Raw genomic sequence first — 10,197 nt, forward strand, 5'->3', positions numbered from 1 at the left:
TGTCACTTAAGTCTTTAATGAGGTTAATTTTTGGAACCAAGTCCTAAAATGAGCTTAAAAAGCGAATGGACGAGGTGGATTTATCACAAACATTACCATGAGCCCCACCATAGAAAATAGTGGGGAGAGTGATTCCCACCGTTGAAATTATCCTAAGGCCCACTATAACGTTTATTTGAAATCCAACCTGTTCAGGAGTTCAAAAAGACATGAAAGAAGGGGAAAACACATTTGGAATCGAACGCTAACAATTAATTGTGTAGGAGCTGCCGTGGTGATTATATGTCATTTAATCCACTCATCCGATTTACCTTATGGGATCAAAGAGTTAGTCAAAAATAAAAGTATTCCAAAACTCATATGAGCCATGCGACATGAATTTAGAGATTTTAGGTATTATTTTTTGTGTGGCCCATCTGAGTTCTGAATCATACTGAATTTTGGGATCAAGGATCCAAATTGGGTTCTGTATGTGATGGACGGCGTAGATTTTATTCACACTAAGCAATTATCTCAAGTTCGTGAAAGTAACCCTGCTGGGTACCTTGCACGACGGATCAAGTGTTTTCCTTTCAAAACTACGTTTTACCAATACAGCGGGAAGGATTGAACAGAGAATCCGCTGCCGAACCAGGGAGATAGGGATGAGATTGACACGTTGGGATGTTATATGTTACTCGGGCGGTGTATGATGCTTGATACACAGGCACTCAGAAATTGTGCACTTGCCTATATTTGTCTAAAATAAAAACCGATTAGACTGTGCATCCCACTGCCGTACAATCAGTCTCAACATCAGATCGGTTGAACAATCCGGGAGCGGATTGCCAGTGACATCTGGCATATAGAAATCTGTGTCCGAGACTGTGTGGGGTCCACAGAGATGCCCATAACAAATCTACTCTGTCCATTTGTTTTTAAAGATACAAATAGGAAAGGATTCTAAAAATCAGGCAGATCCAAAACTCAGGTGGGCCACACCAAAAAAATAGTGGGAACAGCAATGTCTACGGTTGAAACCTTTCTAGAGGTGACCAAGATGTTTATATGCCATCCAAACCGTTCGTAGAATTATTACCACTCAGGTAAACGGTAGGAACAAATACAATCCTGATACAAAACTTCTACAACCACCAAACTTTCAATCCCCACTGTTTAATGTGGCATAGCCCACATGAGCTTCGGGGGAGCGGATTTGCTGTCACCGTGGTAACACAGAAATCGGATTGCGTACTGAGTTACTCGGTACGCTTTTACCGTACTGAGTAAACTCAGTCGGGAACCGGATTGGCTACTCCCCCTTCCACCAGCCCTCTGTGGGCCCCACCATGATGTATGTGTTTCATCCACTCCGTTCATCCATTTTTACAGATCATTTTATGATTTTATCCAAAAAATGAGAGGGATATAAATCTCAGGTGTACCATACCACATGAAAACAATAGTGATTGGATATCCACCATTAAAATCCTCCTAAGGCCCACTGTACTGTTTATTTCACATCTAATATGTTGATTAGGTCATACAAGCCCAGATGAAGGCAAAAAATAAAAATCATCTTGATCCAAAACTTTTATGGCCCCTGGAATGTTTTCGATGTTCCACACTCATTCAAAAATGTTTTCTGTAATGTGGTCCACTTGAGATTGGGATATACCTCATTTTTTGTCTTATATCTTAAAATGATCTATAAAAATATATGGACGGCATAGATGAAACACATACATCATTGTGGGGCCCAGAGAGCACCGACCACCAGCCATTGGATGGTGTCAAGGAGAGTAGCCAATTCGTTCCCACTCGGGCCTCCGGTGAATGTGTGTGTGTTATCCACGTCGTCCATCCGTTTTTTCAGATCATTTTAGTAGTTAGCCAAATTTTGAAGCATTTACAAAGCTAAAGTGTAACACAACATAGGAAAAAGTGGGAATAATGAATTCCACAGTTAAAACCTTGGTAGGGCCCACAATGATGTTTATTTTTCATCCAACCTGTTCATAAGATCACAGAGACATGGATAAAGGGAAAACACAAATAATAGATTGATCCAAAACTTCTATGGCCCTTAGGAAATTTTTGACGGTAGAATTTCAATTCACACTGTTTCCCATAATGAGGTCTACTTGAAATTTGGATATACTTTTTTTTTTTTTTGGCCAGAGACCTCAAATTATCTCTTAAAATGGATGGACGAAGTGGATAAAATATGTAAGTCATGATGGACCCCACGAAGTTTACTCAGTACGCGCCAAACCTCACAAAGCAGAAGAACGGTGATTCAACGGCTCGCCTATCTACTACTGGAGCAGATGGAACTATTCACACCTCTGATCCTACGGTATAAGTAGCCCCGAATCGCGATTTATAAATTAGATCGTCCCAAGGACAAGCCAGAATGGACAGACTCTCGTGCACAATATGTCTCTCTCCGCATACTCTCGGTATTTCGTATATGATTACTATTAACGAGATAAGTTCATCCCTTTTTATAAGAAAGGAAGAGAGTTTGGATGAGGCCATATCATTCGGTCTTATCTCTATCTCCTATCATAAATCAAATTCAAATTTGAATTTAAAATATAACAGAAAAGGAGAAAGGTCGGAAGATGCCTAAACTTATGAGACCCACCCACTAGTGATTGCTCACCAGTGGGCCCCACCAGCCTATGTCCAACATCTCCCACTCAATCACATTGTGGGATAGGCACAAAAGATCTGTCCATCTATCTTGTCTAATAACAATCAAAAACCAAACATCGCGATCAAAAGAATCAGAGGCGTGGGACCAGCTGGATCACCATAATCTTCTCACAGGTGCTTAAGTACTAAGTGACCACCTGACTAGTACTCAATAACTCAAGCTTTGCAATGCCTGTCCTAGTCCGCATGATCACACGGATGGAGTTAACTCCCGACCTGGAGTACTCGGCCAACATACGCACTTATCCAACTTATCGAGTTATCGACTTGCACATTTTTCCATAACTGTGCGATTTGTTTCCTATTCTGGATGTAATACTATATATATATATATATATATATATATATATATATATATATATATATATATATATATATATATATATATATATATATATATATATATATATACACTTTTTAAGAAAAATATTGTTTGCAAAAGTCTAATAAAAACAACTCGATACTGCCGGCGAATAAGTCTTCAAGTGCGTATTTTTAGTTTTAGAAACTTGGTGTAGCTGTCACGGAATCTTCCCCACGCAGATGTGTAATTTGGAATTAATCAAGCCGCTTTCCTAGCATAACTGAGTCTGGCCAATTAAAGACTTTTTGTCATAGTACACTAAAGTAGCGACACTCAATCTCATCCTCATATACACAAGAGAAGGGTAGCTAAGGACACAAAGAGTCACCTACGGGACTGGCTACTATCACGTTGCAATGATTAGATCGAATCAAAAGCAATCTGTAGGTAATAGGTCCCAGCACGCGACTACGATCTACGTCGTAAAGTAGATAATACTAAGTGAATGTCGGGTCTACAATACGCAGGTCATTCTACATAAGGTATGACTCATCTCATAACCTCATAACCTGACTTTAATTTCAGGCCATAACATTGATCGCATGTAACGGAATGGTGCGATTATGTTATTTGACTTTATCGGTTTCATCTACAATCTTTATAAGATTGCAGGCGGATACAACTCACTCATATCCTCATCCTCTAGTATTCACAATAAAAGGGAAGTTCATACTTCAATGTATAAAGATAGCTCCAAACGTACCTCTCTTATACATTAAAGGTTGGTCAATCCGTGCGAGGAGGTGACCGGTCTGCCAACAAAAAATAGAAATCCTACATGATCTCAAGGTAAATGCTGATGATTTACTTACCTAGTTTATATTAGTGTTCAATACTGAATAAAAGGAATATATTATTCATGAAAGATCGAATATCTTACAAAACAAGTACATCATTCAAACTTTCCTCAATCCCATCTGCCTGACGTGAACCTGAAATAGATCTCTAGCTATAGGTTTCGTCATGGGATCAGTCATCATCTCCTTAGTAGGAATGTAGCTGAGGGTGACCTTTTTATCTCTCATTTGATCACGGATGTAATGATACTTAATTTCAATGTGCTTAAATTTCTGGTGGTGTTTAGGGTTCTTTTTTTTAGTGTTGAGTAACTCACTCCTGTTATCATACTGAGAAAACTCTGTGAGATCCACCATAATTTATATATTTTATCCACTCCGTCCATCTATTTTATCAGATAATCTTAGATCTTGAGACAAAAAAAATGAAATATATACAATATTCAAATGGACCACACCACAGGAAAGAGTTGAATTGAATCGTCTACAGCCGAAAATTTCCACGTGTGAGTACGCGTATCAACACGAGTGTATGTTCACATGGATCGCACTGGAAATATTCTCCTCCATCCACGGTGAGATAACAGATCAATGATCTGGGTTTCTGATCAGTGGCCCCACGTGTCAGAACCGAGAACGCGTGTGTACTGTGCAAAGAATCCACCGTCGATCATATGATTCCTCTATAAAATGCCATTTCCCGAATATTCGCCGCATATTTTCAAAGTAGATTCGTCACCGAATAACCCCGAAGGAATGTTCGTAAGCAGCTATCCACGTGGCATCCACGAACATCAGCGTCAATCCTGACCGTCTAAAAATCAGAGGAGCATGATAGTCTACCATAGCGGATGATGCTGCCGATCGGACAATCTTAACCATCTGATTCCTCTCACTGCTACAAATTAAGCTGTTATGATTGGCTTATCACCGTCCATATATGATGGGCCCTTTACTTGACATTGAACTACGTGTAAGTTTGCCACCGTTTAGTTAAATGGTAGGTATGCAATTGGGCTAGGCTTGCCTGGAGCGGGTGGGCCCACATTTCCCTGAAGGCCTAGAAAGGTGGGACCATCTCAACCTGGCTTATCGAACACCGTTCAAAAGTGGAATGATGACATACATCCCAACATATGGTAATTATCATTCAGCTGTGTGGGGTCCACTGGGATGCATGAATGGCATCCAACAGCCCATCCATTAGATGGCCTTCATCAATCCTAGCCGATAACTCAGCTGGGCCACACAAAAGTGAACGATGGGAAAGGTGAGGCCCACCATAGAAATTTCCAGATGAAATTGGATCCAGCATGTTGTGCACATGCAATCCAACCCAGTCATCAGCTGCACCCTACCAGGATGAAGTGACCCTCTAAAACACCGGCTATTCCAAAATTCAAATGGACCACACCGAGCATATATGGGACCCACGTGTTCAATGGAGGTAGTTTAGAAGTGCACAACTTCCAAATAATATACTGTTTAGATTTTATTTTAAAAAGTCACTGAACGGCTTATATTTTACCCGAAAAAACCTATTCCATATGGACGGTAGATATTATATCATAATCACAACAGTGAGCACTCCTTTTCCCCATGCAGCAGCACGTTTGCTTTCAAAAAAAGCCTTCTCAAACCTCTTTTGGTAGTTAATGGTAATGATCGTTTTAAATTGGTAGCTGGTATGGTAGGTAGGATGCCGTGACAAAGATACCCTTTGAGTCGTGCATGCATCTAGCCCATTTTGAGTGAAATGAAATGCTATATATGGGGCCCACTTTGAGTCGTGCATGCATCTAGCCCATTCATCGTGTGCGCCCTTTGTGTTCTCCTCAAATCTTTTAGAAAAAATTAGCAATATAGATGCTTAACTTTTATGTGTTTTTTTTTTTCTTCTAAACGACCGAAAACTTATATCATGAAAGTAGATTTTTCAGATACAATAAACGGTTTTTGACAAAAAAAAAAACAGCTGAAAAAGTAAGGATATTTTTATCTTTATTGGTTTGTTCATACAAACAAAAGTCTAAATTGATAAGGTAAATTTTGTTCAGATAAAAAAAATGATGGTAGATAAAAGTTCATGTGTATAGTAAAAAATTACCCAATCTTCCAAGTAGGTTGAACCAAAACATAGATAGATTATGCGACTCATTCGGAAAGTATGCCCGCTCTAAAAATTGGACCGTCATAAAACTCAAGTAGGCCACAACATATAGTTTTAAAGCTTGTAGGGATGCTTTTACATGGTGTGGGCCACTTGCCATCATAGCAAGCACTCTTCGTGGGACTTGCGGTAAATTGAACTTATGGATTATGGGGCGTAGATTGGATACTAACAAGGTCAGTAGCCGTTACCAAGCTCTATGGACCCCACCATGATGCATGTATTGTATCTATATCGTCCAACCATTTGTAGAGATTGTTTTAAGGCATTACAAAGAGAATGAGATAGATCTAAATTTCAAGTGGACCCACTACAAAACCATGGGAGCTGTCACACCCACTGTTGAAACATTTAAAGGGCCCACAGTACTGATGTATTTTTGAGATCCATCCTGTTCGTAAGTTATCATAAAGATAGATGGAGTGAAAACAAAAATATCAGTTTCATCGGAAACTACCATGGCTCCTAAGAAGTTTTGAACAGTGGATGTCACTATCCCCTCTATTTTTTATGGTGGGGTCCACTTGAACTTTAGATCTATCTCGTTCTCTTTGTAATGTCATAAAATGATCTTTAAAAATGGTTGGACGGTATAGATACAACACACACATCATGGTGGGGTCCATAGAGCTTGATGACGTCACTTCAATAGCGATTTTGCTACTGACCTTGTCAGTATCCAAACCGCGCCTGGATTATGAGTCTCAACTAAGTGAACTTGGACTCAGTCAAGTCCAATCAAGAGCAGTACCATGAGTCACCCCCACAAAGTGCCTAATTCAGTTGAGTGACCCCCAACTCAGGGGAGTTGTGACTCGAATCAAGGCCAAATGAGTCGGTAAGAGTTAGACAAGCATGATTGAAATTAAACCACATTTGTCATGTATAACGCTGCTGCGGCGTAATCCTCGGCTAAAGCATGCATGCATGCGTGTTCATTTAGGTAAGCTCATACAAGATAAGCGGGGCTTAACAGAAACTTGATGTGGAGAAGAGTACGGAGAGATAATGATGAAGATCACCGTCTACCTCAAATGTATAAAACCTTGAATTCACAAGGTATGATGACTCTTGAATCCATATGAGATTAAAGAAAGGTTAAAATAATTTTATTGATGTTTCTAAAATAACATTACAATACTTCAAATAAGAAAACACAACTTTATTAAGAGTCATAATTTAACTAAATCAAAACTTATTCGAAATAATAAAATTTAAGAAGACATCATATATTAAAACTCTAAGATAAAATAGATATGACTATTCTAGAACTTACTAAAAATAGTAAGTTTTTCAAAAAAAAAAATCAATTTTAAAAATGAATCATTTTCTTGCGAAACGATTGGTCCAAATGGTCTATTCCAGTCAAAATTCATAGGTCATACTCCTATCACCTTCTTTTGGTCCATCAATGCTAGAAATGTATCTGTACTTTGCCCTACATCCAAACTCGTATTCATGTCGAAAGAGCACTGGGCAAGAGGTACTAAGTCAAGTAACCCTAGATTGCAGGGCATAGAGTTGAGTGTTTTTTGTACCTTAATATGACAATTTCCTTCCCACATTTTGTGACAAATGAAAACACCGATGCATTTACGTATCATCCATATCAATGACCTAACCAATCATATGTAACGTTTCAATAGGCCGGACCAATCATATATTTGTCACGACCCAAAATTAGGAGGGTTGATGTGGGCCGCGCTTATTATATTTCCCTTCTCAACAGCCCACTTTAGGGCAAGCATGTAAGAGACTATGATTGTCACATCAATTGCATCTTTGGTCAATTCCGTTAAGTAGGGCACAACGAGTTTTTGTGCTTTAAAATAAAGAAAAACTTCTTTTGTAAATTTTTATTTATTTATTCATTTATTTTATTTGTCCTACACTGAATAGAGAAGTACGCTTCTTTTTTCATTATATTTAAATCTTTGGTATATATGCTTCCAAAAACCATATATATGTGTGTGTGTGTGTGTGATGGAAGGATGTGTTTTTCCATATGCTATGCTTGCACCTAGTAGAAACTGCTCTCTCAATGTTTGGAATACTCTGCAGGCAACCATTGAACCACTGTAGGGTGGAACTTGTCTTAAATATAGAAACCTAGCTGTGCTCAACTGTCACTGTCCGCATTCAACTGTATATATTTAGGAACCAACGACGTAAGTGGATTTTTTACCTTGGGGCCTACACGATGTATGCGTTTTATATCCATGCCATCTATTTAAAATTGAAGTAAATCCAAATCTCAGGTAGACCACACCAGGGGTGATTGAATGCATACTATTAAAAACTTCTCCAGGTACTACAAGAGTTTTAGATCAAGCTGATATTTATCAACAAGTTAGATGGCAAATAAACATTATGCACGGGCCATAGGAAGTTTAAAATGGTGTGATTCACCTGAGATTTGGATCTACTTCATTTTTTATTTCATACCCTAAAATGAGCTGGCAAAATAGATGGTGTGATGGATATAAAATACAAAGTGGCCCCCAAAGTCACAGGTCCACTGAATCCGTGTCCCAGTGATAGCTTCCAAGAGGACGCATCCTCTGTGTTTCCATCACATTTTCAGTACAAAGAAAGAGGGATGTGTGTTTCCATCTCATTTTCAGTACACAAAGAGGGTACTGAATCCTATAACACGTGTTTACACCAAAGCTCAGTGTTTGACATCCACTCCATCCATCAAGTGTGAGCAATGCTAGAGGTAGGCCACACGTGTGCACAATGCTAGAGGCGGGCACACCATGGGTCCGACCCCAACAATTAGAGCAGTACACGAGCTGAACCGAGTTGAACTTGGCCCAGCTTGGCTTGGCTGGCCAATAGACTACCCCAACTTGAACTTAGCTCCACTCCATCCTCGAGTCTGATTGGCCAGCTCAGTTCAACTCAATTAGGAGCTTAGGCTAACTTGAGCCAAGCTTGGACTCGATCTTTCGAGTTGAGTTAGAATTCAAACCTATGAGCTTAGTTCGAGGTTAGGTTTTAAGGTTTTTAATATATATATATATATATATATATATATATATATATATATATATATATATTTATTTATTTATTTATTTATGGGTATAAATTGAGTTGAGTTTGCGTCAAGCTCTAAGTCGAGCCAAATCATTTAAAATTGATTCAAGTCTTGAGCCGAGCTGAGCCAAGTCAACTCAATCTAGCTCTCAAAATTTTTTCGAGCTGGACTCGATTCGAACCTAATTTCAAGCTGAGTCGAGTGAGTTAACCGAGCTACAGCAATTTTTGCACAGCTCTACAAGGATAGGTTGTGCGGGGCAATCCTAGTGTCTATCTTTCATCAAATCCATTAATCAGGTGTGAGTCAAAAGGATGACCAGAAAATACACAAATCACCCTCAACAAAAATAGTCAGGTAGACTACACGATATGAAATTACAGGTTTTAGGCAAATTTTACATTGTTTCCATTCTCGTGGCTCATCTGATTTATTTACCGAGCCCATTCATTTTCCATAAGGTTAACACGGGGGTTTTCACATGATGGACGGAGTTGATTTCACATATACAACATGGTGGGCCCCACAGCTTGGTTGTCTTACACGCTGCGTAGAACAGGTGTTGTAGACATTTCCGTCCCTACAAGCAGGAATTATCACATCTTGATCAGTAGCTTTGTCTGGAATTTTCAGTTTTGAACAACTGGGCCCCACAATTCAGTCATATCCAGACGGTAAAGTAATTTTCCCGATAAAGATCCACCCACCAATATTGCACTCCTTTTAAAGCTGAATATGGAAAGTTTCTGAATTTATCTTCCTAACCGTCTATTCGCAGACCACAAAATAGAAGGCCAGGATTGTCCAAGGCACTTTTAGGTATACGTCCCTCCATTGTGTGGCACTACAAATCAATGGTCCAGATCACTGAAAGGTTTACAAACACACATTAGATCTGGACCTCTCATCTATCAGTATTACAATCGTTTGGCATACTAAGAGATAATTGGAGAATTCTTGCCTGATGTAAGTCACAAAATCAGGCTGAACTTTTATTAACGGTCCATTTTTAATCATCAATAGTCCTCCAAAGAATAGCTACGATATTTGAGTTTTTTAAAGATGACCCATCAATTGTAGGGCCCTGCACATGAACGGTAAAGATACTATACAAATGCAGGAGAGA

This window comes from Magnolia sinica, chromosome 15 (genome assembly GCF_029962835.1).
Source record: "Magnolia sinica isolate HGM2019 chromosome 15, MsV1, whole genome shotgun sequence".
Taxonomy (NCBI): Eukaryota; Viridiplantae; Streptophyta; class Magnoliopsida; order Magnoliales; family Magnoliaceae; genus Magnolia; species Magnolia sinica.